At 39.2% G+C, this 15,633-nt stretch overlaps 1 protein-coding gene across 7 annotated transcripts in view; it reads right to left on the bottom strand.

Moving 5' to 3' along the window:
- COL19A1 (collagen type XIX alpha 1 chain) overlaps positions 1 to 2,082 on the bottom strand; it is a 174,049-nt gene extending 171,967 nt beyond the window's left edge. For 4 of the 7 annotated variants that reach the window (XM_084203252.1, XM_084203251.1, XM_084203253.1 and 1 more), the window contains exon 1: positions 773 to 828. The gene's annotated coding sequence lies outside the window, so the exon portion shown is untranslated. Of the gene's footprint in view, positions 1 to 772; positions 1,174 to 1,994 lie in introns of those variants that run through there. The other 3 variants (XM_084203250.1, XM_084203249.1, XM_084203254.1) reach the window with 3 other exon arrangements.
- Positions 2,083 to 15,633: the final 13,551 nt, after the last annotated feature.

Below are 15,633 nucleotides of genomic sequence, written 5' to 3'. Positions count from 1 at the left end.
AACTTCTTAAGTGCAAAGAGGAAGTTGTTAGTCATATACAAACGTATAATTTATCTGTTTAAGGAGCTACAAAAAAGATTTATGCCAGTTTGGAAATAAATGATAAATATACTCCTTTTTAGTTCTTTATTAATAAATGCAGAAGTAACACCTTAGAAATACTAACTTGGAGATATTAATTGTAAAGGTACTGAATGTTCATTTCAATAGTAATTACTAATTTTCTTCTATATTTCTCCCCAAATTGTTTTTCAATATTCAATATATTAGCTAAACTGTTTGGTGTAACAACACTTAACAGTGACTGCTGAAGTAGTCCTCAAATGGAACAAAGGCCACAGGCAATTGTTTGAGTTTAACCACAAAAGAAACCAAAATGCAGCATTTCTCCACCTTGCAAAGTGCCTAGAGCAGCCTATATTGAATTTCTAGCTTAAATCTCACAGAAGTACAGGCTTTAACAACACAAACCGGTACTGTCATTAGAGGACAAAAGCTTCTTTCTAAGCCAACTGCGACGTACAAATACACATGAATTTAATGAAACACAGAAAATATCTACTATTTTTTTCTAATCACATCTTCTGTAAGAAATGGAAATCACATACCTAAGATGCAATTGTTATAATTATTTTCGGAAGGCTCCCTATTTATCGTCAAAGCTATTCTGTCATGAACTGACAGAAACTACATCATGATTAACTTTTCTAGCCTTCCCACCAGCAGCAAAGCGAATACATGTTCAAATAAATTATCATTTCATTTCCTGCACCTGTTTTACAAGCAAGAATTCAGTAGAGCTGCCGCTCCGGAGGTCTGGTTTTCTGAAGGGCTCACCAATACCGCCACCCCCTCGTTGTCGCCGCACCTCCGGGCTTGTGTCCTCTCCCGCCGGCTGCTCCGGGAGGCTCCGCTCCCCCGCGCCGCCGGGGCACTGGAGCCCGCGGGGCGCCCGTGCAGCGACCCGAGCCCTCGGCAGCACAGACTCTAACCCGGCAGCGCCGACAGCCTCCTTCCCCTTGGATCGAGCCGCGTTCGCGGGAGGGAGGGTTCAGCCCTCCGGGCGGGAAGGCGAGCGGGCAGCTCTCCGCCGCGGCTGGGCTGGCTCCGGGCAGCGCCCCCGCCCCGCGGCCGGAGCCGCTCCCCGGCTCCCGGTCCCGGCTCCGCGCCTCGCCCCCGGCCCCCGCCCCGGGCTCCCTCCGCCGCTCCCGCCCCGTCTCCCCGGCCCCTGCCCGCGGCGCCGGGAGCCGGGGGAGCCCGGTGACCGAGCGAGGGGCAGGCGCCCGCCGCCGCTTCCTCCGAGCCCCGGGGCGGAGCGGGGCCAGGAGCCCGCCCGGGCCGGCGGAGCCTGCGAGCGGGACAGCCCCGGTGCCGCGGGGCGCTGCGGCCGCACCTGCGCCGGGCCGGCAGGTGAGGGGCCGGGGGCGGCCATCGGCCCCATCGGGCCGGGACTCGGCCCGCGGCATCCCCGGGCTCTGCCCCAGAGCCGCGGCCGGCGCGGTGCCCCCTCCCCGCAGCGCTCTGCCCGCCCGAGCCGCCGCTCGCTCACCAGTGCGCTCCCACCAACTGCGTGCGGGCCACCCGGCACGCGTGCTAATGACAAGGTAGGTTTTTAAATGTAAATATATGCACAATCAGCATAGTGGCAATTCGCAACAGTTTAATCAGTTTTGTAAATTACTGCTCATTCAGCAGGGCTTTTTTTTTATTTGCATATCTTAGCGTACACCTATCGTCACCTACTAGCATATACAATGTATTTACACAATCATGAGCAGAATACTATGGCACAGGCTGATTGCAGTACGTTAAAAACTTACGGTATACATCATGTTTATATAAGACATAGTTAATATTAGCAATGATAAACTTAAACGGCAATTTTGGAAATCAAAACCAAAAATCATTGAACAAAAGTCAGGAATACTGTAGCATGTGTGAGTGTGCACATGTAAGATGTTTAGATAATTGACTACAGATAGTGAGTGGCTTACCTTTAATTTTTTTTATTGGTATGTCCCCCAGAAGCACTGAAAATGCCTGTACAGAGCTGCTGTAGTGCCGAGGAGTTGCTAGAGTGAGTCTCCAAAGAGTGGTAGAGGGGGATGCAGCTCTGTCCTTATTAGTCTCACAGTGTGACCCTCCCACTCAGTGAGCAGAGAATACTCTGCAAGAAAGAACAAACAGCCACCCAGACACAGGTTTTACATAATTATATGCATGCATCCCCAGTCAGGTAACAATGTAAGAAACGTTTGGGGTTTTTTTCTCCTTCGCCCTGCCTCTCTAAAAGCACCCTCTCAACAGTTGCATAAATTAGACAGCCATGGTATGAATGCATGAATGAAAGAGTATCTGGTTTCTAGCTGTGAAGAACCAATTATGTACATTATTACACTGGCAGAAACTAGCTTTTATCTTTTAAGTGTAAGCATACTTTAATTTTATATACTTTTATATACTTCACCATAAATTTAAAAATCATCCACACAAGCAAACAATAGAGTACACCTATTTATGGCACTGATGCTGTATTGCACAGTGAATTACAGAACTTTGTCTTGCCTTTTAAAATCTATCATTTACAAACCTGAATATTCTTGCACTTGTAATACCATCTGTCTGTGATGGCATGGTGAGACTGACCACTGCCACTGGCTCTTAGCTGAATTTGCCAAACTGCACTTTTGTCAGGTTCTCCAAGTGTGCTTGTGGCAGTTTTCTGTATTGCACTTTAAAGATGTGAACCAGATAGAAGGACAGAGAGAAATAAAACAACTAGAAACAGATATACAGAAGAAAGAGAGTAGGGCCTCAGTACATAATTTATATATTTATTTATTTATTTATATCCAAGCCATATTTTACCCTTTCCTAGTTGAATTATTCTGATAGGAGAAAAAAAGGAAGGTGGTCATATGAAAATTTATCAGCTTAACATCAATTTAGCCAATTGGTCTTCAGATCAGAAAATATATAGGGTAAACTTTCTTCTACCCCCAGCTCCCATTCCCCAAATCCTCCCACCCACTCAGCAGATTTTGTTTCCTCAGTGTTTCCTCATTTCAGTCAAGATAACTAGCCAGTATAACCAACAAATCACATGGAAAGACATGATTATGTTCCTGGTTTGAATTTCAAAACAGTTGTTGTTCTTCCCAACTTAGAATCACGAGAGAAAGATGAAATTGCAGCTTACGTACACATCTGCTGGGGTGTTTTATTCCACGGCTTTGCCACAGGCTTGCGGTGTAACTTAAGGCAAGTCACACTTCTTGCTTGCTCATTCTGAAAATTACAGAAAGTAAAGCTGCCTTACCTCTCAGGGTGAGGTGCAAGAGCCCAGTCCCACAGCTGACAAATCATCAGAGCATTCTTATTCTCCTTCAGACTCTTCATGTGATAAAGGCCTTAATGTTGAGCCCTAATTCTGTGTTTCAGAGTTGTGAGATCCTCAGTTGAAAGACCCTTTGTGAAAAGTCTGCCCATAATAAAAGGCATAATCTTTTTTTTTAATTCAAGAGGAACTGCATTTCTCATTGATCTATCAAGCTACAAAATTCTATTTTTTTTTTTTTTACTTCATTTTACATGTCCTAAATACCTGGATTCAGCTACTTTACATGAATATAAACAGTCTCATTAATTTCAATCAAATATAAGCTCTGAAGTAGCTAAGCATTTTAATTGCATAAAAGTTTGCAAATAAAATCAGTTTATCCTTTAAAGAAATATTTCTGCCTCTTAAAATTTCAGTAATGCTTCAAGGTCCAGACCCAAATACGGTCTTCATTTCCTGTGAAACAAGGATGCTGCTTCCCTTGCAAAATGCTGACACTACAAATAGAAAACTTAATACCTTATTTGGACCATGTCAACTCTAAAAAACACTTCACATCTGTATGAAAGCAATAAGTAGAAGAATTAGAAACTGCTACAACCTTTCCTGACTAACACATGCACTTCCTGTACTCTGGGCCAAATCTTCAACTAAACAGGATTATTCCAGTTTGCATAAATCAAAGGAATTACAGGGATTTATACTAGTTGAGGAGCACCACATTAGGGACTGCCATCATATGTATTTATGGACAACACTGTTCACATTATTAAAAACACTTTGAATGGCTAGTGACATAAAAATTGGGAAAAAAGAAAAACCTTACTGTTTAAAAACCTCTGTCATGACTCCCAAAACTGGTTTCTCTCTGCCTCCCATAATATAGGAAGCAAAGCCACAACTGGTGACACATCTGTTGTTCCCAGTAACAGCTTAGAAATCCCAAACACTTCCTCACCTGCAATTACTGATGCACTCCAGAGAAAACATCTATACATTGTCTTATCTGCTTTAAATCTGGGAAGTACTGGAAAAACCAATAAGCTGAAGCAGCAGCAGCCAATGGATGATATCCCATCTTGTCTTTGCAGCAACATATTCTTCCAGCTATCTCAGAGTTTAGCTAAAGCACACAGAAGGCAGAATTAGACCTGGATCCAGGAAAGAGTCAAGGAAAATACACCAAGAAGCAGAAAGTAGAGAAATTTCGGTTTGAAGCCATACTTAGCACAGACATGCAGAGAACATTCCATCTCCTGTGCCAAGGCAAAACTGCTCCACTGAACAGCTTTTACTACAACTACAGTTGCAGGCAAGATGCAGAGGGAAAAGGTGAGAGAATCAGGGGGCTAAAGCACTGACTTTTTTTATAGAAAACTTTTCTTTATTGCTAACACTCACTTTCACCCTTTGTTTCTTTTTTTGTCATGATTAGATATCCAAACCAGCCAAGTTGCATAATTTGCTCTCTGTGTGGTGTTAACAGATTTGTCTCCATCTCGTTAGACCCACATTTTAAACTGTTGCTTACAACAACACGTGTGCAGGAATGAAACTGTAAACTTGGACAAAAGTCTTTAAAAGCAGCAGTATCCTACTTGAAAAAAAGTTTTGTAAAAGGAGATTAATTTGAAACTCCTCTTACCACGCAATTTCTCGCTGAATGTAGTGCTCAGTGTTTCTGTTCTGTTGAGTAAGCCCTTATGTGGCATTGTTCCTTGCCAGATGATCCTTTCTGCCCTCTGCAAGATTTCCCGGTCACGACAACTGCATTCCGCTGAAGCAATTAAAATATAAATGCTTTTAAATACATGAGACTGAACTATGGTGAACTTAGACGAAACAGGTGGAATCCCAGCCCTGGGGAAGTTAATGGAAATTTTAACATTGATGTAAATGGAGCAAAAATGTCACTCAAATGAGGGCACTTTGGCAAAGGGAATTATTTATATGCATGTGCACACATACTAAGCGCTCCTAAGCAGCAAAGCCAACAGAAAAGCTGGATGTCACTTCGTTTCTGCTATTGGAGACAAAAAGGAAAAAACCCAACTGCTACTTCTTCTACTGCATACTTAAGCAGCTCTCAGATTTTCTGTAGAGGGGCCAAAATAACTCAAAAAAATACAGACAGAATACTTATCATTATAGTTTTATGGTATTTGTTGTCTTAGCTCGGGCATTTTCTCTACTCTTTGAAACTTTACAATGTGTCCTAAAATAACCAGTTGGTAGTAAATATAATGGTACAGCAACCAAAAAAAAAAAAGAAAAGAAGGTACATTCTTTATCTTGGATTCCAATGCTGCTGATAAACCCAATCTCAAAAAAATAATCATTCACAATGTTTAGTGTTATCAGGTCCTAATATGTTCAATATTTTTAATAGTGGCATTTTAATTCAAAATATACACCTTTCAAAGTAAACTAATCAATGTTGTGATTTATTGCTTATATTTACCAGTTGCAAACATGCCAAAAGCTGCATCATATACTTTGAACAGTATTCATGATTATTCCAGAAAAATACATTTCTCAGTATATAGTGAGAAATGTAGTATATACTACTCTTTAAAAATTCAAAGTTCAAAAATTCAAAAGCTATGTTATTCAAACCTGAAATACTTCTGGATTTGTAGAATTCAGTAAAACATCAGTCCAGGCTTACAGAAACAATGCTAAGATTAATAGCATTAAAATGTTCCTTATCTAGTGAAAGGCACACTTTCCTTTCTCTTTCTATGGATATTTCTGCATACATATAACCATACCCTCACCAGCTTTCCACAACTTCTGTTGCTTCATGAAGCAAAGACATATGCAATAAAAAAAAATTAAAGTTCACCACAGTTCTTCATCCTCTTCTTGCCTTCATATGTAATCTGCCTGACCTGTAAAGCAGAAAATACATACATTTTGAAAAAAGTAAGTGGTCAAACAGATGATTAAGGAAGAGAAGAGCTGAAAGGCAATTTTCCAAAACAAGTCAAAGCACATCTTCTGGCTTTAGATTGAAGTATCCATACATCTTTAAAAGTTATTGTACATAATGAAAAGGTCATAGCCAGGTTTTAGGCAGCTTTACTGGGAAGTGTGGCTGTTTGCCCAATATTTCTATATGAATATGGTAAAATCTTACACACAGTCTGAAAGCATCTCTAAATCAGTAAAATGTGTTAATTTAATATAAAATTAAAATTTGTTAATTTATATAATGCAAATATTAGGAAAAGGAACGTGAAGAGTAAAAAAAGGGTTTCAGCAAAGTTAAAAATCCTATAAATAGACTAGGCTGTATAAAACCTGCAGGCTTAATGGGCAGAATTATTTCAGTTCAGAGAATTCTCTGTGCCTGTTTTCTTTTAACTTCAGCAAGATGAAGATCTTAAATTGTAAGAAATATGACTAAGAGTTCCCAAGTCTCAGTATTAGCCGATGTCTCCTACTGTTGTGTCCTTTCTAGCCAGCTAATTTGCCCAAATAGTATTTAAAAATGGAATGCTACTATGATAAATAACCCATTTTTAGGTCCAGTTATAAAAAGTGTCAAATTTTCAGAAAGTAACTTCTTTAAATTTGCATATGCCATACTAACTGATATATAGTGACCATCAGTTTTATCAGCACACAGTAACTGCAATTATATTCACCCATCCAGGATTCTGAGTTCATGCAGAGCTATTTACTATTATGCTATTTCAGTGCTGTCAAGCAACATAAAAATGAAATATTAAAATGACAAGTATTTTATTTACATTTATTGCTGAATAAATAGGCACAATAATCTAAAAAGTCATAAAAAGTGCATATTTAATCTGTATCTCTGCATTCATGTACTTTATTTTCCTCTCATCTAGGAGTAATAGTCTCAGGGTTTAACCATTATACTTTTAAGAAAGTAGTTTTGTAGATTAATGTAAGCTTGATGTGTAAGCCTAGAGCTCTCTAGTTATAGTCTCTGATGTAAAAGAACCATTAATTCAGTAGTGTCTAAAAGACTGCAGCTAGAAGACTGAAGTACATGCAAAAAGAGAAAAAAAGATGTGGCTGTCACATGCCCACTAAACCAACCTACCGACCTATACATACTGCAAGTCAACATCCTGTATCACCCTGTGTATTTATGGATTTTTGGGAGCTGAGGATTTCAGCACTAATAGAAGATGACAGTCCAAAGGGAGAACCTATCAGACCATGTTTGCATGACAATTTATGTGTTTATGCACTGCAATTCAAATAAACTTTCCCGTTTTGTAGGAATGCAAATTCCGATGCTACCTCCTAGAAAGGCCGCTATTGAAATAAATGGAAGGTTCTTAAAACAAATGTAGCCATGTAATGTAGTAAGAGTTCCATTTGCCTCAATATCTAAATTGTTTATTTTTGGAATGTCAAAACTGGTTTGAACACAATGGAGAAATTTAATTTTGGAACTAAGACAAGTGATTTAGCATGAAAATGTCATTTTGATGAAGCCTGGAGTTGCTACAGACTGCTTTGGTTTCTTCCCTTTCCTGGTAAGTGGAACCCAGATAAATCTTGTTAGTAAACTGTGTGCTTAACCTTGCCAATTAGGCATTGAATAATTGTGCTGGAACCAATTATTAATGCTGGAACCAACTATGTTCAAGCAGCTTAGACTGGCATCCTTCAACTCTTTAGTGAGATCATATTTTTACATGACAAACATTTTCACATCCTGACCTCCTAGGGTAAGCACATGATAAGAAGGAAGGAGAGGAAGGAGAGGGAGGAGAGGGAGGAGAGGGAGGAGAGAGAGGGAGGAGAGGGAGGAAGGGAAGGGAAGGGAAGGGAAGGGAAGGGAAGGGAAGGGAAGGGAAGGGAAGGGAAGGGAAGGGAAGGGAAGGGAAGGGAAGGGAAGGGAAGGGAAGGGAAGGGAAGGGAAGGGAAGGGAAGGGAAGGGAAGGGAAGGGAAGGGAAGGGAAGGGAAGGGAAGGGAAGGGAAGGGAAGGGAAGGGAAGGGAAGGGAAGGGAAGGGAAGGGAAGGGCAGTTCTGGCTCCAGTGCTGATCCAGCTGATGCACCAAGAGTTCGTGGAGATGCTTTTTTGTTGCTCTTGTAGCCCTAGAGTTATATTTCTTCCTCTTGAAGTCAGTTAGAACATGCAATTCATTCTCAGTTAGAGTGTGCAATTCATTCTTCCAGAACTCTCTGGAAATGGGTTGGAGGGCTTCAGGAGTCTTGGGTGGTTTTGACCCTCCCTTACACTCCATGCCAGCTTCTTCACGTCCTTTTGGTGCCAGTGCTGTACTGCATTGTATGTATCTCCAGGAGCCAAAACAAGGACATTTTTCCCAGAAAAGTGCTGCCTCCCCTCCATATGTGCCCCCCCTCCCCCGTGCCCCCTGCCTCTTCTCCAGCCACATCTTTCTCACAGTGTATTATTTGCAACAAACCTTGGTTGGTGGTTGGCTCCACCCCTACCAGTGCATGAGACAAACACATCAGCTCTTTATCTTCTGGTCTTCTACAAAGGGAGAACACTTTTCACAAAAAAACCAATTTTTTTTTTAATAAAATTGTGTTTGTCCAAATTTTTATTAGCATGAATAATCATAGCTTGACATGTTTTCAAAACTACGTGTGAAGAAGTAATTCTGGTTCATGTGTTAAAACTAAAAGGTCAGATTTATTAAAAAAAAAGAACTCGTTTACTGTTCTAGGACTGAGTTTATCAAAGATTCATCAGTGACATTGAGCTTTGAATACTGAGCTCTCCTCTTTGAATATTGTTCCATTTCCCAGGATTTAGAATAGAAGTTACTTCTTTAAGGAACTGTTAATATGTTGCAGATACTTCACTGGTCTTTAGGGAACTTTAAAGTTTACTTCAAGAGATGATTTGAAGCCTGGAGAATAAAATTAGGAAAAAAAAATAGGTTAAAACAGAATGCACTAAGCCTGTTGGCAGGAGTTGGGAAAAAAACCAAAACAAATCAAACAAACAAAAACAAAACCAAAAAAATGCTAACCACAGAAGGCCTGTAAGAAGAATACATAACCAAAAATGAGGCACACATTTGTTGTTACACAGGGTTTATCATTCCCACAGAATTACTTGCAATCAGAACCTGTGTTTGGCTGCCAAATTAGACTAGTCTGGTTCCAAATGACAAATCTGGCAAGCCTCCTTCAGAGTCCTCCCTAGTACTGCGTAAATCAGTGGGAGTCTGAGTGTATCCCATGTCTGCCTGGGGTACATCACAGCAAACCTCTGGAGAAGTGTTACCAGTGCACACAGAAAGAAGCTGTCTATATCCAAGCACACTTCTGAATTACAGCAAGACAAAGGATTATACACAAATTCACTTGATTTTCTGTGTTCCTGTGAAGACCACAGAGTTAATAAAACAAAAGTAGATTAATCACAAATTTAAATCTAGCTTTAAGCATTATTAGTTCAAGCCAAGGGAATTGTAGAAGTGAACTATGCTTATGTCTGCAAACAGCAAGTGGGCTGAAACCTGAATGCAAGTCATGTGAGGCAACTGAGATGTCTGAACTAAAGGTGTAATTTCCCTTGGAAAATACAGATTTGGGGTTTACTGTTCTTTATAAGTGTGTCTCCTGATTTTAGAGTGACAGTATTCTTAAATTCAACATGACACCTTAGTTTCTGAACTGAATCTGGGTGTGATTAAAGGTTTTATAGAATCTGTGGACTTTCAAGCAGTTTAAATAAACTTTACGACCAGAACAGCTTTTAGATATCTTTAGATAAGGTAGTCTTATGTACTTAGAAGTACTTATACTCTTTGTGGCTGAAAGTTAACTACAAAAATGAACTGCACTATTGCAACACATTTTTATAATTATGTAAATTGTTCACAAAGTGAATTGGACTGATATTAATAAATGGGTCAAGTTCTATGTACGGAGGACTTAAAGGAATATTCCACAGGCATTGCCTGCAGAAGATGTGCTTGAATAATAGTTTTCAGTTAGATCTACATAAAGGCCTTCCATTTACTTTCAGAGCAGGTCTCCTCAAGAGTTTCATTAACATAAACTTACCTTGGCCTATAGCAAAGGTGTGCATATCCTTTTAAAATATAATCTAACTTTATTATCCAGGAGATGATAAAAATTTAAGTAGTATTTTCAGTGGAGGACTTCCACTCCTGTGATTTTATCAGAGTATCAAAGATAAACATTAAAATCTGTAAAAGAGCATTCTCCACTTGCATTTTAGATCCAGGCAGTGCTGAGAGGTAGTCATAATAGCTCAGATCCCTACTGTACTATAATTTCTCGTGTCAGAAGTTAGTTCAGAAGTCTTAAATAATTCTAGGTCTATGTCATTGCCATCACTTTGAGTTCAAAAACTGTCCTATCCAACTCCCCAGTTGTCTGCCTTGCCTGCATGATGACAGCTGTCTCTAGACTGGAGAGACAAGGCAAGGAAAGCCATACAAGGAAAAGGGGCAGGAGGCAGGATGACATTTAGCTATTGGTGCTCACCTATATAAACTAAGATATCTAAAATATAAAATGTCGAATAATTTAGAGGCTTCCTACTCTGAGTTATTTACCAGTATGAGAGTCAGGAGCTGAGGCCATAAGAGAAAAAGAAAGAAACAGAAGTGAAAATTAAGATACAAGGGTATCCTTTGATATAAGGTAGCCAGATTGGTTGGGCTAGATTCCTTTTAATTTCTTTGTTAATGTAACACAAGCTAATCTGGATGCAATCTGATTAATTCAACCTCTTTCAGTATAGAATACTATGCAAGGCAGTTCTTTTTAAAGATGTTGTCAATTTTAGAGTCCTGTAAGTTTTTCTGTTTATCAGTAAATGGAGACAAGAGTGAAATATCATTGCACGGTTCATTCCAGATGTGTAAGTGGGCCTGGACAAAGAAACCTCTATAAATGAGACTCAGTTAAGGATTGGATTTCACTTTTCTGCTGTAGCCAAGGGGTATGCTTTTGATACCTTAAGAAATATTTAATCCATAATTAAGCCATATTTATGGGGAGCCATAGTTTCCCCATCTTCCCCCATATTTCAGCTTTTTTTCTCTGAAGTTAAAATATATATTAAAATGTCTTCATAACTTTGACAGTTGAAAAGTGCATTTGACAATGATTTACAGAAAACCTATCAGCACTAAGAACAAGAACACCACAAGTCAGGAAAAAAGGAAAATAGAAGAAATGCCCTTCACTATTAAAATAACACAATGAGAAACCCCCCTGAAAATAGCTTTATCAACTTAATTGCTGCTTAAGTAACACTGAAAAAAATGTTAGCATGGTTCATTTAAAAACAGAAACATTTTTAAACATAATAAAAAATCCTTATGCAGAAATAAATTTTTGTCATTCCCTTTCTTACTGTTTTTCCTGAAATAAACTTTCTCCCACAGGAATGACCCCAGTTCCATTAATGACCTTGCCTTCTGCTGTGAGATTTTCTTATTTACCACATGGTTGTTCTCTCCTGTGCTGCTTGCAGGATGCCACTGCTATACAGCTCCACTCCAGGATCTCGCTGGAAAGCATGAGAAAAAGAGAGCTAGAAAGTCAGTGCAAGTAAAGCACCTTCGTTTTTCTGCTGAGCATGGGAAATTTGGTAGTTTTTTTACTTAAGAGTGAAATTTTGAATTCACAAAGTCATTGTATGCTTTGGTATAAACTTAATTTGGGCCAGAATGTCACACCTGCTTTCTGTGACCTCCCCCTAGCAGGTATTGATGTGAGTTAGAAGTGTTGGAGACCTCAGTGAAGCCAGGATTTCACTCTAAACAGAAAGTATGACCAACGCTTCCTGTCATCCTCAGAGACAGCACAATTAAGAAATAAATATACCAGAAAGAGACTGCTTTCTTGGGTTGTGATATGCCTTTATCTGTTAAATGGTCTTATGGTATCAGAAGTCTTTTTTCTATGTACAAATTTAGGCAATTCTCAACTCTTTCTGAATTACAAAGATGGATTGAGGAGCTTTTGTTTTGTTTCATCTGTTTTTTGCTACAAAGCACTGTGGTTTTGTGGTAGGTGGGTTGTTTGGTTGGTTTGAGTCTTTTTCTGGAACCATTCCTGCTCATTGACATCAATTAGTAAGCAGAATGCTTGGACAGTGGAAGCTAACACAATGACAGAGTTACACAATCAATACCATATAAAGCAGTAATGCAGCTACATTACTGCTACTTAGCGTTTCTTTCTGTTAAATCCCAACTTTTTTTAAGCCATCCAAGTGGGTGTGAAGTTATTGTTACCTCCCTTAAAAAGTTTCAACTTTGCAAAATGCTGCTCAGTAAGGTTATCCCTGCAGTATTTGCTCCCACAAATAAAACCTTATATTTGATTTCACTATATCACCTTTTTCCTGGGCAATCTTCATCACCCTACAAAAATGGATGTACCCATTATTTCCTACTCAATCATTTTCATGTCAACAGCAAGCTGTTCACAAGGTTTTCTAGCTGAGAAAAGCAAAGCCTTGCGCTCAATTTAATGATGTTTATCCCACAGTAATGTGATAGTTTTGCAGCAAGCCAGCTGAGCAATCTCCAAATTTTAAGGGAATGTTCTAAGTACATGTGAGAACATTATTTTTCTGACAACTGGAAAACTGGAATGGGAAAACTAGGATTGAAACAAATTTTCAAGTTGCTTAGCAATGCCGCATCCAACTTGTATCTGCTTATTTTTCAAAAATATTTGATTAGTCACTACTATCAAGTAGGATATTACTTGATACTATCATTCAGGGCAGCTTTGTCTCATACAAAAATGTGCACTGAGACCTTGCTTGCAGACCTGCTTTGCTTACAAAACCAGTCCAATTTCAGTGGCAGGCATATGAATACTCTCAAAAAACAGTATCGATACAGCTGAGGAGAAAATAGCTAGTAACAACAAAACCTGAATGCTTTAGGTTTATTTAGAAAGCTGTCCTTTGGATGCCAGGTGTGTTTAAAAAAGTGCCCATGTTTTCAATTGGTGTAGGGTATTATTTGTTTGAATGATGCCAAAAGTCAATACAACTAAACCCCAAATGGAATAAAACCTGAAAACATCTGCAAAGGCTAGAACTTCAAAGGTGATCAACATGAAACCACACATGAGCAAAGATGATAGTGAATATATTAACAGTCATAACACAAACACTTACACATTGGAAAATCAACCTCTAGAATGAGAGAAAATATCACACTCTGAGCTTAAAAGAGCACAAAAATACAAATGAACTAATTTATGAAAGACCAACAAGTATAATTTACGTTCTTGTCATTGTAGAAAACAGGGCAAAACATACATACCTGCTAGATGACATTTACATAGTAACATTATAGAGTTTACACAATGGAGACTGTTCACAATCATGGAAAAGTTGAACTGACACCTACTGTAACAAACAAACTGAAAACTAGCTGATTACACCAGGTAAGAAATTTACACCAGGGAGAAATTTAAGCAATATCTACAGCAGAATGACTTTAGCAGTGTAAGACACTGGTGTGCAGTGCTACAAATATAGTAATCAGCAGCAGGTAGTGAAGAAAGTCAGGGCTTGAAAGGAGGGAGGCAACATCTCTGCAGACATCCAGCTCCTCTCTCTGACTGTCCTCATGATGAAGAAATTTCTCTTCATATCCAGTTGGAACCTCTCTTGTTTCCACTTGTGCCCAGCTGGCATCCTCCTGTCGTGTACTTTCAAACCACTCAGCTTCATTTTTCTCAATGACCTTGCCCTGTGTGTAGGCTGCTATTAGGTGTCCTGAAGACTTTTCCGTGCTAATCAAAGATCAGTCACATGCCAAAACATACCCTCCTGTAATAGCAAGTATGCTGACACAGAAAGCAAAGTGTATCTTCTTTGCAGACTGTACTTGCTCTACATCTTTTATGCAGCCAACATGGAAAAACCAGGAAAATGTCAGCGACAAAATGATGGTCAAAAAAATTTGGCTACCAACACACCAGGGTACGTATTTTCAACACTTCTTCATACCAGATTCTCACCAGGGTTTGTCTTCTTGAAGTGACTAAAAACACACTTTGTGAGATATTTTGATGTCCTTGGTTTCTGCAGAAAGTACAACCTGTGCACGTGGTTCTTTTGGGCACTGCTCTTTCCTCTGGTTAAAACTATGGAGACATTGTAGCAAACAGTTACCTTAAATAGAGCAAAATTTCTGGTAGACTTGTTTAATTTGGTTACTATAAAAAAGAAAATAATAACCCAGTGAAAAATAGAAGTGGAAAGGTTTTTAACATCAAAGTAAATAAACACACAAAATAAAGCACATAATCATTTAAGTGAATACCTGTCATGCATCATTTTACCAAAAAATATGTACATTTCTAGTATTTTGCACTGAAAAATACTATCTGTACCACTTTATTTTTGTGCCAAAAAACGGGGACAGAATCTGGCAAATGAACTGAGCACTCTGTGACAAAGAAAAATAGTTGCTGAAATAAGGGAAGAACAGTCACTGGTATCTGTCCATATGTAGAAGAGATACAGGATTGTACAAACTCCTGTTAGTGTGTCTGTCATAGAGCAAATAAGTGACCAACAGAGACTGGAAGATGAAGGTGAAGAGATTAACAGGACGATATTTATTATGACTTTCTATCTGTTCTTGAGTTACCAAGTTCATCAGAGTTCAGAATGGAAATGCTGTGGTTGCAAATATTGGAAAGAATGTTTTAGGTAAGTTAGTCATACATGAATAGAAAAGAATTCTTTCTTGAACATATAGTGAAGAAATAGCAGAGTTTAGGTGAGCTCTAGTGGTGCATATCTACAGAAGTGGAAATTTTTATGATGGCACTGAATCATAGGCTTGAATGCTTTGGAAAGCAATGGTGCCATCAATAGTGACAGAGCTTGACAAAAAAAAAGCAATATTTGGAACAATCCATTTTGGTTTTGAAAAAAATTGATTTAAAACTGATATATACTTAGTATTAAACAGATAAATAATTCATATATTACACACCAACTCCCGAAGCTCTTCTATGCTAAAACTCCGGTGGAAATGCGGAATTTCTGCAAGTAATGCTTGCGAGATGTGGCTCTGCCGGGGTCTCTGGCGCGGCTCCCGCACGGAGACGGCTCCGGAGAACTGCGCCGCGGGCGCCCTCTGGTGGACCAGAGCGGAAGATGCCCCGGCTCGTCAAGCAGCGCTTCTGCCACTTAAACGGGATCCTCACACCTGAAACCGCAGCGCTTCGTAACTATAAATTGATTTTAAATTATTTATTTGAATCACCGATTTAAAAATTTGTGAGTTTCGATATCACTCTTCCTCT

The sequence above is a fragment of the Fringilla coelebs genome (assembly GCF_963513975.1).
Source record: "Fringilla coelebs genome assembly, chromosome: 3".
Classification (NCBI taxonomy): Eukaryota; Metazoa; Chordata; class Aves; order Passeriformes; family Fringillidae; genus Fringilla; species Fringilla coelebs.
This window is presented reverse-complemented; position numbering and strand designations above follow the sequence as displayed.